General features: G+C 33.6%; 1 long non-coding RNA gene across 2 annotated transcripts in view; it reads left to right on the forward strand.

The window, feature by feature from the left end:
• The window catches only part of LOC136852440 (uncharacterized), a 134,522-nt gene that overhangs the window by 84,194 nt on the left and 34,986 nt on the right, over positions 1–15,342 (forward strand). For both annotated transcript variants that reach the window (XR_010857140.1, XR_010857139.1), the window contains one exon: positions 1,154–1,418. This is a non-coding gene — a long non-coding RNA (uncharacterized lncRNA). The remainder of the gene's footprint in view (positions 1–1,153; positions 1,419–15,342) is intronic.

Genomic DNA, 15,342 nt, shown 5'->3' on the forward strand with positions numbered 1-15,342 from the left:
CCAAACAATGGACACATTCTTAACCTCCGAACAAAAGTTCGAATGCTTCCGGATATGCAGTTCCCCCAATGCGACCTAGACAAGGATAGACTGAGAATGAATGTACGTCAATGTCGTTGTGTATATATATATATATATATATTTATATATATATATATATATATATATATATATATATATATATATATATATATATATATATATATATATATATATATATATATATATTTGTAACCTGACTGGGTCATGCTTTTTCACCTCCTTGATGGTGGCATTTACTTTTTCAGATAAAAATTACTGACAAATAATATTACTAGGTACCTTCTCAGACAATCAAAATTGCCTATTCAAAATGTAGCTATCCCAAGGAATGTTTTTCTCTCCGAATATATTCATATACGAGCAGAGAGACCCTGGATATAATTCGAAGGTTTTTCAGAGTCACAGAAAGACTTAACTGAGGGCTTACAGATTCAGAATGATTAACTAAGTCAGAATGCAAAGCAAGGAGTAAGAATGCAAGAGCGGGTGAGGACCAGTTGTTATCATGAAAAAAATTGTACAAATAGTATGTCCAAAAAAACAACACTGCATGCGCCATTCAGTGACTCAGAAAGAGACGGTCTGTTTCCAAGGCACTTTCAGAATTCACAACGACTTGTGGGGAGGAAGGAGTAGAAGAAGACAAAATAAATTCTGAGTTGGAACATCAAGAAAATGATGGTAGGAAGAACTTCTATTATCTAGAAGTAAAATTCTGAGTATATTGTGCAGCAAGCGTTGAGTGGTCGACCTGGGCATCATGGATTATTTATGTAGGTAATTTAAACTTCTGATGAACTGTGTATTTTTGGCAGGTAAATGAACGATTAATGTAGGCGTTTTTGTTTTTGTCTAATAAAAAATGAAAAATAATACAAAAATTCAGATTCTTTCAAATGTATGAAATACGCAAGAGCATATAGGTGCTCGGCTATTCTTATTCTTCAACACGCATTCAAACTTCAACGACACTAACAAAAGTTAGACGTAATACACAAGTGTAAAATCTTCGAAAAGTAGGAAAAATTCAGGAATAAATAAGTGCTGAGCTGTACCAGAACTGATACAAAGTGAAACACTAAGCATACAATGATTTCAATTTTACTTTCAGGTTCACCAGTGACAAAAAACTAGAAAGTCCTGTATGCCAAATGAAACCTATCAGATTACGTAGTAGCAAAATGAAGAAATGTCATTGCGTACCCAAGGAAAACCAGCCAACCGCCAAGATCTAATTATCGGATTGCTCTTGCCGTTGCTGTGCAATGTCCCTTGGTCTCTGCAAACAACGTGGGCGCTTGCAACAAGGGAAACGCTTTTCACCTCTGCTACCTGCGAGGAACGGAGGAAGCACCCGCGTCCCAATATCCTTCAAGGTATTAAAGTCTCTGAGTATTTCAAAAGAAATGTGTCCTTTTAGTGAATTTTAGTGAAATACCCCCTTAGAGTAAATTTCCTATTATTTTACCTATATAAAAACTCAAAACTAACAGGTTTTATGTGGATTAGATAAAAACTCAAAATTAACATGTTTTCGTATGGATCAGATAAAAAAATCAAGTTTTTATATGGATTAGATAAAAATTCAAAACTAACAGGTTTTTCTATGGATTAGATAAAAACTCGAAACTAACAGTTTTTTGTATGGATTAGATAAAAACTCAAAGCTAACAGGTTTTTGTATGGATTAGATAAAAACTCGAAACTAACAGGTTTTTGTATGGCTTAGATAAAAACTCAAAACTAACAGGTTTTTGTATGGATTAGATAAAAATTCGAAAGTAACAGGTTTTTCTGTGGATTAGATAAAAACTCAAAACTAACAGGTTTTTATATGGATAATCCATGTAGATTAAAATTACTATACTGCTACTTACATTGAAGAAAAGATTTCCAGGTTTTTATGAATAATTACTTTTATCTTCATAGGAAACTTTCTCCAAAACCTAGACGTATGTGAAATTAGGTCACGATCGTTTGTGTACTTTTATTCAATTAAAAATTGTTATTTGCACAAATCTAGGTGCTCTTCCGAATTATTCTGCTTCGAAACGTCTTCTCGTTTTGTAGCAGCTATCAACATTGCTTTCCATTTATTTTCATGAAGTAAGATATATTGCTTTCTTTTTTTTCCATCAAAATATACAAAATTTTTGATCTACTTTATTTAAGCATTTAAGTGGTTCAGAGGCCGAACAACATGGAACGTTTTTCTTGATGTTTACTTTCTTTTCTCTCATTTAGATTCCAAAGGACAGATAAATACTATAGCAAGGGTCCCGATTTATAAAAGCTTTTGTTATGAAGTTCAAATTAACTTTAAACTTGATCTCGGTTCATTGTGATAAGTAAGAAGAATGTATGTTTCCTTTTAAATCGTTCCCTCCCATAACAAGGCTATATTTTTCAATCAGGCGAGTTTCTTTCTGTTTATTTGTATGTTTTTGTGTCTGATAGCAGGATTCCGCGAAAAAATTATGTACGGGTCTTTGTGAAAATTTTTATAAAGGTGACCTCTTTTTTGAGGAAGGGTGGGGGAGGGGGTCGCTCAAATTTGGCAAAGGTTGGGGATCTCCAGCTGCTCCTGGGTAACCTTCGTGATTTCATACCTGACATTTACATAGCTTTAGGCGATTGTTTTTAATACAGGCTCATATCTCCATTAAAGTGTAATTTGTTGCTTCCTTTCTACGTATGACATTCAGAATTCAGGTAACTCTCAACGTCCATATTTAGTTCACCTTTTTCACGCACTCTGTTACGTAAACATACCAAAATTAACTTGCCTAAAAAAAGATGATTCTCCTTGGCGACTGGAGCATAAAATTCATCACCACTCGACTGTTTACTTGCTTTCAAATTCTGAAGCCCCTTTGAATAAATCATCATTGTGTCAGTTATCTTTTTTTCTGTCTTCGCTGCAGAAAAAGCAATCTGAATTTTTATTTGCGATAACTGAAAAGTACGAAATGCCTTCAGAATCACATATTGCGTTTTATCATTTAATCGGATTGTTCCTAAGCTTCTAGCAATTATTCTGGTCAAGAATTTGCTTTGAGCTTCCTTTTACGTAACCTGTGAACCACAGAATCATTTCAACTTATATTTTCACTTATAGATGGGTATCCTTCTCTTATCCTTCACCAGACCTCTTACTTTACCGATATCCTATTCCCTTTCCCTTTCTCCTTTGACGGCACCATCAATAAACTTCTTCGTGCACTGGAGGGCAGAGATTCTGGGCTTTGCTGTTCATTTTGACGGGCTGTGACAGGCCGCTTTTCATTTTATGCTTTTCTTATTCCTTTATAGTCATTCGTTTTAATTTCACGGCCAGTTCCATAAAAACAGTCTTTCTTTTTTCACCGTGAACTTCATCAAGTCTTTTTTCTGAAATATCTTTCTCTAGTCATTTTAACGATACAGCCACCATCTCGCTGTTTGAGAACACTCGTGCACCTTTGTACACACACACACACACACACACACACACACACACACACACACATATATATATATATATATATATATATATATATATATATATATATATATATATATATATATATATATATATATGTGTGTGTGTGTGTGTGTGTGTGTATGAATGTATATATGTGCACAAACACATGTATGCACACACACACACACACACATATACATATATATATATATATATATATATATATATATATATATATATATATATATATATATATATATATATATATATATATATATATATATATATATGTACATATGTGTGTGTGTGTGTGTGTGTGTATGTGTATCATCCCTTCTAGACTTTAGCCCCGTTATTACACGCTCCAATGAAAGTTAATATGCAGCTGGGAGAAAGGTCAGCAACTGAAACTAAATATAAGTGATTTTGGATCTAATTCCAAGAACTGTTTTCCGGAGTTTCTCGCAGTGAATTATGCCGCCTGCAAAATTAACCTGGTTGTGAAAAGTTTTGCGACTCACTTCTACAGTAACATTTACTGCTGGCTTTGGACACTACCTCGTCCTTGTAGGATATGTTATGCCTCGGTGTGTGCAAAAAAAAAAAAAAATAATAAAACAATATCATACTGGAAAGAAAAAAAAATCATAATTTTGGAATGGCTTCCATGATATGTTCCATAATACTCTTCTTTACTAAGTTAAAAAATAATTCATGATTTTGAAATGAGTTTCTTGATTTGTACCATAATACTGTTCCTTACTAAGTTCACTTTCTGCAGAGATATTAAATTCCTGAAAAACTAATTTGATAAAAAAAATTCCATTATTCAATATAAACTTTTTTCTGTAGTGGGAAACTTTGTGAAAGTTAAGAGCAAGGGCTAGTAGTGTGCAAGATCAAAATGTGTTTGGTCAAACGTGACGTAAAGCGCTGTTCGGGATAATAGGTTTCTAGACAGCTTCAAAATAAGTATAACTTCTTGCAAAGTCGATTAATATCCAACTTTGTTTTGGTCGAGGCTTTTTTTACAAATTCCTTTTCCACAAAGTAGAGCTAAAACTTAAAAATTATATGTGGTGGAAGTATGTGGCAACCCGTTCAACCACTTTTATACGTTACAACCAACCAAAGATATTGTCGTTGTTGAGTGGTGCAGAGCTTGCTTCGCGTTTGCTATATCTTTGGATCGTTTCCAGTTTGACGCCCACCAGTCGACCCAGCTGTAAACGAGGACCAGCGTCGGCTGGGGTAAAGAAAAAGGGGGTTGGGGTAACAGCGTCACCCCTAAAGAGTTTCTAGGAACCGGAAGTTTATTTTTCTTGTGAAGCTCTTCCCCCAAAGTGAGAAAGACAATGACATATATATGTATGTATGTATACATACTAGACAATATATATATATATATATATATATATATATATATATATATATATATATATATATATATATATATATATATATATATATATATATATATATATATATATATATATATATATATATATATATATATATATATATATATATATATAATATATATATATATATATGTATGTATCCATATATAATGTGTGTGTGTATGTATCCACGCATGTGTGTGTGTATGTTTACTCTCTGTAAATGAAAAAATTCATGTTTGTGTGTATTTGCGTGCTGGATTTTTTTTAAACCATCGAATTTCCTCTTTGTTTTAGAATGAATCACTTCATTAAAACTAATGCAGATTCTTGGGCATAAAATTAAAATTTCACACATTTTAATTTTCAAGATAGAAAACTCTACTTCATTTCTAAAGACTTCATTAGGGAACTCGTTGTTTTTTATGAAAGCCGGTGGAAGTTTACCAGATTCGATTAAAAGTAGGATTCTTGATAATTATGTCTGATGAAGGATGAGAGAGAGAGAGAGAGAGAGAGAGAGAGAGAGAGAGAGAGAGAACAGTTTAGACGTTTAACCTTCCAAAATTTGTTTATACGACTAATTATTTCAAGGAAAATATCTTAGAAATTGGCTAACTGAATTCGTTTATGTGTGATTATTTGCTGTGAATTAAATATCATCTCTATTCGGATTAATTTTTACAAAAGTACGTTTATTGCGACTGTTCTTTGTTTAATACGTGCTGCAACGGATAAGTGTTCATTATGCTAAGATAAGTAGATAATTGAAAAGAACATTGCAAAACTACGTATCAGTATCTCGATATATAAATTCCATATAACTGGAGTAAGAGCAAATTAGTTTTGCTTAATTTGCCTACCGTGGTTGAACGTTTGTTATTCAAAAAGTAAATCAGTCGTGATAAAAGTGCCAATTTTGCACGCTTACTAGACGATATAGGGCAGCTTTTATTCAGCTTATTGTTTAGCCAAAGAAGCCACTGTGCTTTCTTTATAACTATCAAACATCGTTTGACATCAGTAACTTTGCGGTTCATATAGAGAAGAACAAATTGCTTTCTTTATGTGTTACAATTATACTGAGCAGGGAAACACGTTCGACAACATCCACTTAACTCGAGAAACCAAACACTAACATTTTACGGTATGCAAACATGAAATCTAGTTTTTGTTACTCATGATTGTGATGACTATATTATTAATACAGTTAGCATAAGAAGCAGCTTTACAGGTTAGAAGGCGCTCTTCCCTTCGTTAGACATGCACAATATTGGAAGTGGGTCATATTCACAAGTCACAAATATTTTGAAAAAAAAAAGCATTCAGGAACATATGATTCGAAACACATCACCCGATCTATAGATCTGATTCAGAACCATGTTGCTGATTTCAACAAGATGATCGTGGCTGAGTTCCTTGTTGATTCAGTGTGTTACAGCATCATCGGACAGTCTTCAGGAAGTCAATTAACTCAATAGAAGACGTAATGAAACTGCACAGAGATACATAGCTTACAAATACCGCCTTGACTAGATCAGATAACTGAGACGTTTGAAGTGTGCCGCAGACTGAGGTTATACGATTTATTTACGGCTTATTTTCGAAAGTGGACCCTTTCCCCTTCACGAAACCTTCTCTGTTATCATTTTCTACGTTGGTCATACAATTAGCATTCTTATCCTCTTGACTTGACTTCTCTCTGTTTCACATCTGGACGAAGCGTTTTATGGTAACTTTGCAAAGTTGCAAAGACGCTGTTAAATGGAATATAAAGAGTTTTTACCTTCCAGGCCATGGCACTGCAAAATTTCCTGCTGACCATTTGGGGTATTTGCCAATGTTATTTTTTGATAATTGACCGTCTCTTGTTAGGGATTAAATCATCTTTGACCGACGAATTAAACTTTTTTCCCCCACTCTCGAGACGATATTACAACGTAAACTGACTATTTATCAGATTTTCTTGTTGCAGGGAATTCTGATTCGAATACTAAAGTCCATATGTGCATAAAGAGAAAGCGACAATGACCCCACCCTTCTAAGCTAAAGCTGCCATTTACTAATAGATTCTGTAAAGTTTTCCCCTGAGAATAACCCTCAATTTAATATTTACTTATAATTTATCATATATATCGAACTAAATTTTCTAATATGGATTGTTTATTTTAGATGATAAAATCAACTGACTGGTGACAGCAAAGTATTTTGAGCCTAGTTAAAAGGACAAAAGGAAATAGCTTACAGGGAAGTACATAGAAGGATAAAAGAGAAAAGAGACTATCTTGCCCACCCCCCTTAAAAAAAACATTAGAAAAGGTAACATAAAAAAAGTGAAGCAAGACGAGGAATCTAATGATTTGGAGACTAGAAGAGAGAGAGAAAAAAAAACAGCTATTAGCTCGATCAATCTATGGTTTTCTAATTACAACAGTGTAACAGGGAAAGGGGAATAGTGTTTTTTTTTTGGCTTTGGTGCTACTGGACTAAATAACAGGAGAGCGAACGGGTCCCCTATTTCCATAGATTGATTCCCTAAAAAAAAAGAAAGAAAGAAAGAAAGTACCATTAGAGAAAACCAGGGGAGAGGGTTAATCTGGACGAACAAAGAATGCAGATTCGAAGGTTCGATTGAGACCACTCTGACGTGACAGATTTTTTTTCCTTCTTTTTTTTCGACTGAAGGGGGAGAATATACCCTGTTCAATAACGGGCATCTGTTCCAAAAGCACTTTTTTGTTTTTGGCATGTTGTAGGTTTCAAGACAGGTTGCTCTTCCGATTGTGTCTTTTCTTTGGCTTCCTGATCGCTTCTAATTATCTCGTTATTAGCCTCGTATGTACTTCTCCCTCGGGTGTTTTGATTAGAGAAGGTTACTGGTATTAAGTAACGTTGCAAAATACTTAGTTTCTCCAATTACTCATTGTCAGCATAATAAAGTATCCGTTTACCTAATTTTAAGTGATACAAATCAGGGTTTATATGTATATTTAATATACTGTAAAGTGCCAAACACATTACCAACATGAATTTGATGTTTAAAGATTCCTTTCTCCTGAGTGTCATATTTTCATAAGTTTTCCCTACAAAAAATATGGTTTACCATCCCGAAACGTGGTTCATTTGCTTAGTTAAAGCATAGAAAAGTACTAAACATTCTTATATACAGCTTAATCAGGAAATTACGAAAAATCTTGTTGGTTGCTGACGACAGCAACGAAGAAAATAATGTCGACTCCAAAGACAACAACACTGATGAATGTCTGAGTCTTGGGGAGACCCGGCATCCCCTATTCAATAACTCGCTACCAACTTGCCATCTGACAGTCCCCAATTAATTTCCCGCTACCGCCTCCTCCTCACCCCCACCTCGCTCGCTCGCGATGTGAGGGAGAGCTGTGATAGTGAATTGCGAACTTTTGTCGTGTGTGGAAACAAAAACATCACTAATGTGAATTAATGTGCTTTATTCTTAAGTTAAGAGGTGTTGAAGATTATGATAATTCGATGGCATGTTCTGTAGATCAAGTCTCATGCAGTGATATAAAACTCAGATTCTACCCGGAAATGAGGTATTTGTTTCAAGAAGAAATTGCAATATTGCTTCGTCAATTGTAATATCAAAAGGTTGCCATGAAATACGACTGATATGAAAGTAAACGAAAAATATTAGTTTGTGGTAATATGAAAAATATATAAATAGCCGTTGTAACTCGTGTATCTTGAAGACTCTAAAAATCAATGTTACTTATTTTACTCGTATTGTCAGCTATATGAGAAGCGCCCGCAGGAAAAGATGAAAGGAAAGATCGTAGACCCTGAGCTTTCTTCTTTATTCAAGAACTGATCACAGTAACAGAGAGGAGAAAAAATACAATACTGTAACATTACATTCTTCTGGTAAAAAAAAAAAAAAGCGTACATACACAAGAGTAAAGGTCAACTATCCAATTGCTAGTATTTACAAATAGGCAATGCATTAAACAGCCTACTGTTATGAAGAGTAATTAACTACGTTGTCTTACGAGGGAAAAGACTCTTTTAAATGTTGGTTCTTTAAATATTTCATTTTTCATAACATTATCAACTTTACAAAATACTAATGAACCTTCGAAAAAAATAAAACAAGACCAAGTAACTTCTGTAATGAATTGACAATGGGCGCCTCAAATACGTATTCCTACTTGATTGAGCTTAGGCCTTTCTTAATACAAATTGTTAAGAATTCCAATATATTAGGGCTCTTTTACTGATATAAAATTTGCTCGCTCGTGGCACATAATAAAAAATAATCTCACTGTGCCTTTGTAGACCCCATGCATTAAGTTACGGTGGTTAGGTTACTTTGATGGGGTGTAAGCAGGGTAAGGTAAGACATTAAGTTAGCAGCCTCACCATAAACAGACTTCCTGGAAAAAGAAGGTTAACACCTTCCGGGGCCTACCAACCAAGGAGAAAGAGGGAACACTTTTACAGACACACACACATATATACATACACACACACACACACACACACACACACACACACACATATATATATATATATATATATATATATATATATATATGTGTATATATATATATATATATATGTGTGTGTGTGTGTGTGTGTGTGTGTTATGTGTGTGTGAAGTATCCCCTCTGTCCTCTTGGTAACATTATTCTGATAAGTAATTAAATGACGATTGTTACTTCCCGTTAGTTACATTAAAATCATTAAAGAATACTCATAGTAACATGAGTTAAAATAGAGAAACAAATCCACAGTTATGTATATGTATGTACATATATTTAAAGATGAAACTGGACAGTTTTATCTTTAAATATATGTACATATACATAACCGTGAATTTGTTTCTTCATTAAAATCATTATTAATTTTAATATAAAAAATTAAATACAATTCTCACTCAAGTGAAAGTGGAAATGTCTTCGTGATGGCAAAACAATTAAAATGATCTAATATTAAAAAAAGATATAAAAACCCATTGATTTATAATTCTACAGAAACAAAGTTATCAGATTAATAATATTGATAATGTTTTTAAATGGCACTGGGAACATTCATAAAAACGTTGAGAATTTCAAGAAATTATCTGAAAATTCTCCCATTGTGAACACACAAGAAAAACTATAAATGCTGGATCTCTTTCCCGAGTGTTGATGCCTGCGGCCTTATTTCCCTCGGGAAATGTGGTCATAATGCCATTAACCTAAGTGCAATGGCCTCTTCTGGAAACGCTCTTCTATAAAAACTAAGTATAATGCGCTTTCGGAGTTACTGGATGGGTTATTGAATCGTAAGCGGTATGGAATAAGCATGTGATGCTTGCGCGTGAAAAACGAAAAACTGATTGGATTGGTGTGTAAAACGATTTGGCCGGGCTGCGAATGTTTGAAAACCCGGCTGGAAAATCTTTTTGTTAGACGTGAGAAGGAATGCAGAAGGGAAATATCCATTAAAAAAATACTCTCGAAAGAGTGGAGAAACTTGACTCAGCTAGGAGGTGTGGAAACTGTTCGAATGATGGTGACTGGAAGAGATTTTTATGTTTTGGAATGTATTTTTTAAAAGGCGATAGTAAGTGGAGGATGTGATGCAAAATAAAAACTGATTGGCCCTATGGCAAATTATGTAAATTCTGGAGGAATCAAAGCCAGAGAAAACACAGAATAGCAAGGAAGAATCAGAATATCAAGGAACGTAAAGAGAAAACGAAGAATCAACGGGTGTAAAACAGCTTAATAAGGTATTGTTTGCATAAATGAATAAAGAAAGGACGTTGCTGATTCATATGAGTGTTTTAGAATCTAGAGTAAGATGAAAGACGAGGATAATCATAGAATTAGGGAAACTCAGATATTAGCAGAGCGCCACTGAAGTGTTTTAGGCGGCAAAGGTTTGGTGACGTGCAGGATTCTGTAGCCAACTCTTTGTTATATAAGGATATCGTTGAAGGTAGGGGTTGAAGAAATTGAGATAAATGGCCTCTGTCAACTGAGAACCCTTTTCGAGCTTAATGAATATCTCAGAATGGAAATTTACGAAGTTCCTTATAACATCTTTCTGAATTCCCTCTAATGCATTGTGAACGACTCATTGTTTGGTCTGGAACGCTCGAAATTCCACACTTGCTTTGAAGTAGATAAACAACTCTCGGGCCCTTTACTCAGTCTTATCACATTTATGTCTCCCAATTTAATTGAAATTGTACTGTGAGTACTTATGCATATCTGTATACTTATGCATATCTGTAATCATTAAGATAGAGAGAGAAAATGTAGACTTTTTTTTTAATGTGGATATGGAGACGGGAAGGGAACTTAAGGTGTTTCCTCAAGCAGAGAAAGCACATGCTTACGTGCATACACTATAAGATTTTAGTCATATCCTCCAAAAGCAAAAATATATAATTTCACTGTATCATGAGTTAATTTTGTTAATAATAACAGTAAGGAAGCATTAAAAAAGATATTTTTTAGTTAACTGTTTAGTTTCTTATCAGGAATACATATAATCATCCATAAATACGGAGGAGTATAAATTTATTTTATTTTCACTGTTTATGTATCAGAATTCTATAACTAACTAGAAATCGAATTTATTAAGCAAACCATGATCTAGAGAATGATCATACATAAGACGACAGGAAATAAGTACTGTTTTTCTATTTTAGATTTCATTGAAAGATCATTTGTTAGGCTCTTATTCAGTTTTATGTAACCTCTCCCCCGTTCACCTCAGCTGAATGAGAGACGCCTGCCAGGTGCGGAGGTGAGAGCGTTCCTATGGCCTCCCGATGGATATGAGAAATTAAAACGTTCTGTATGGTGAGGATAGGCTTTGGCTGTCTCTTTAGTTAAAGAGATTTATGTCTTAGTTATCTGAAAGAAAAATCTTTCATTTGGAAACGAATTCTAGTCTTTTTGTTTACTAGTTTACAGGTTTTTTAATGTAATATTTAGACTTTGGAAATATGTTGCTTTTTTACCAAATTTTTAATATTCGTTATTGCCAGGTAGAATGGTTAGCTCGTATTTCATTTTCTTATTGTTGTACCAAAATATAGCGGATATATATAGATAATTTGGCAATTCCAACGTGTTTATGATATGATGGGGACTTGATAATGATTTCCATTCTGTTGTTTGGTATTTAGTAAAATGATGAATGATGAGTACCCTACGACTAAAAATATCAAACACACACACACACACACACACCCGCCAAATATAAATGTATGGTACATATTAAAATTCACATGGTGTTATAGGGCCGCTCTCTTTTTTTCATTTTCTTCACGTTGCTCACTAAGTGTATACTGCAAATACGCTCTTCTTATTTTCATCATTGCTAACATTTCTGTGTATTATTATTGTTATCATTATTATTATATAATTTTATGAACTATTTTCACTTGGAAGAGTTGGCTCTGGGCTTGAAAGCCTCTTGACTCCAGCCCAATCAGCAGTTCATTTTCTGCCCCAGAACGCGGAAAAGCAATTCGCAAGGCTTTACAAAAAATTTTCTCACTCTGGGGTATAACAGGACCCGACGACTTGGTCAGATCTTCCTTTTATTATTTACATTGTGTGACGTCAAAAGTGTTTTGGATCTCTGGAGCTATGATAAAATTGAAGAGGGAGACCGCATTCGAAAGTAATTTTTTTTTCTCTGGCGTCCATTTCACAATCTTCTAAGTCACAATCTTCTCTCCTAACATTCCATTGCTCCAGTAATTGACGTATGAGAATTCCCTGGTCCAGATTGGCACCAAAATTCTCGTAAAGCGAAGTTACGAAGGCTAATTATTATTAGTATTATTATCCAGAAGATGAAGAACCCCATCTTGGGTACTTCAGATTTATTTTTTCGGAAGAAATAAAAGAAAGTTAACAATGATTCCTGAAATAATTCCTGTCCAGAACCTCTTACTCAGATTATTGGTTTAGCTTTAAAAGAAAAAAAAAATGTTTTCCTTCTCCCACGCGCTAGTTGGAGAGGTGGGCATACAGTTACCTCTTGGAATTCATCCAAACATTTTTGGTATTTTTTATACGGTTCATACTACTCTTTATTTATTTTCAAACGTTTCCTTAACCAGCGATCTGATATGCAAATGCGAGAAATCCTACTTCCCGAGAATGAGAGTGCTTTAAGAATACGATAATTGCGGTCAGTAAACATGAAAATTACTGCTCATTACACAGTACGTTTTTCTTTGGATTAAAAGCTCTGACTAAATGCGGCTATTTTTTCACTCCAGGCAAATGAGTAAAAATTATTTCATAATTCCGACTGTTCCAGTTTTTAATGCTATTGGAACCAGTGAATAGAGTAATTTTATAAATCTGACTGCTCAACCTGGAATGATATTGCATGCGGTAGTCAATATGTGGACCTCAGAGACAGCTCTGTGTAACTGATGCAGAGTGACAAACTGTAAGTATGGTTTTCTGACTCATTGCCATCAGTCATATGAGAACAAACTTTCTCTGACTTTTATCATTATTATTGGTTAATTAATTTATGATTTTGAGATACGAAGGATTCCAATCAAGAAGAAAAGCATGTATATTTTACTACATAAGCCTATAAGAATTATACTGGTTTTCCTCTAACTATTAAAATCAATTTTATTACATTCAGACAAGCAGGGAACTAATGGGTTTAGATATGACGGTATTGAGCAATTTGAAGCGATCTTTTCCATCTTTCCTTCTGAAGTTAAATCTTATTTTTCGTAATGCTGCAGCGGGGAGTTGCATCACATAGTGGACTCCTGCGGGAGGAGGAACTCGCCAAAAAAGCTGACCAAACCACGCTCCTTTTCCCTCAAGGGGTGCGAGAGCTCGCACGGAAGTCCAAGTAACACTTCGTCCTTTTAAAACTTAGAGATTTCGACCAAAACGAGGTAGAATAAGTAACTAGTAGATGTTTTGTACATATGTGCCTTCATATATATGATTGATACATATATATATATATATATATATATATATATATATATATATATATATATATATATATATATATATATATATACATATATATATATATATATACATATATATATGTATATATGTATATATATATATATATATGTGTGTGTGTGTGTGTGTGTGTGTGTGTGTGTGTGTGTGTGTGTGTGTGTGTGTGTGTGTGTGAGTGAATAATACCATTTTACGTACAATTATGAATTTGCCTTTCATTTCAAATTAACTCTTTCTGAATATAATTTCTTTCAATAATTTCTTTTCAATTATGATAGATACAAAACTTTATATAAGAATGTAAAGAATTTCGTATATATATTATCCACATTATACAACACAGGAAACGTTTTATATTCATCGTTCTATTAGTTTTATATTCTCCTTTTCATATACACGTTGTACCCAAAGCTTCGAAAGCAAACAAGTGCTTCATCCTTTAATCCATGGAGCATTCTCTTACTTAGGTCAGAGGGTCACTCTGATGTACTTTTCCGTCCGCGAGAAAACAATGGTTTTAGGTCCAGATTGCCAGTTAGCAGCCGTTTGAAAAGCCCACGGATTTGCAGTGGCTGTGACAAAAAAATGAATGAATAAATAAATAAAATGACAGAGAACCTTTTATATAGTTTTTCGTCCGATATTAACATACAAAGATAACTAAAATTCTGGTGACGGTACAAATGCAATTACCCTTAATATATATATATATATATATATATATATATATATATATATATATATATATATATATATATATATATATATATATATATACATATATATAATTTATGTGTGTATGCGTGTTAACGGGAAATAAATTAAATATCATAACAGTCGTTAATTGCTTAGACAATAGCCTTCATACAGTGATTCCTGCTGCATCAGTACAAAGAATCTAGAAGTGACGGATATAATACTCGTCTGTGGTGCGTTATCTCTCTCTCTCTCTCTCTCTCTCTCTCTCTCTCTCTCTCTCTCTGTCTCTCTCCAGATTTGCGTTTGTTTTCGTGTATTAAGAGATAGAGGTCATATATATTGTTGTATTAAGAGATTTTTCCTTTTGCATTCTCTAGTTCCATTTTATTTGTTGTATTTTAAATTTATTTTATTGAAATCGTGATGATTAGAATAATTTTTTTAAATAAGCGTATTTAACTTATTCCAGTCATGAAATTTGTTATTTCATTATATTTTTAATTTTAATAAATTTTTCTTGCTTCCAAATTATTTGCTACAGATGTAAATATGCCGATGTAACCATTTCGTAACAAAATCGAGCAATTTCTGATGAGATCTGCAAATATTTTTCAAAAAATTAATAACGATGATATAAATACAGAACATTAACGGCTCTGAGAAACAGCGCATTTTGATAATGCCTAAAATATTACTCTCACTGTTGCACTTTGTCTTAGCTAAATATATTTTATAAGCTGTC

Source organism: Macrobrachium rosenbergii, chromosome 25 (assembly GCF_040412425.1).
Source record: "Macrobrachium rosenbergii isolate ZJJX-2024 chromosome 25, ASM4041242v1, whole genome shotgun sequence".
NCBI classification, from domain to species: Eukaryota; Metazoa; Arthropoda; class Malacostraca; order Decapoda; family Palaemonidae; genus Macrobrachium; species Macrobrachium rosenbergii.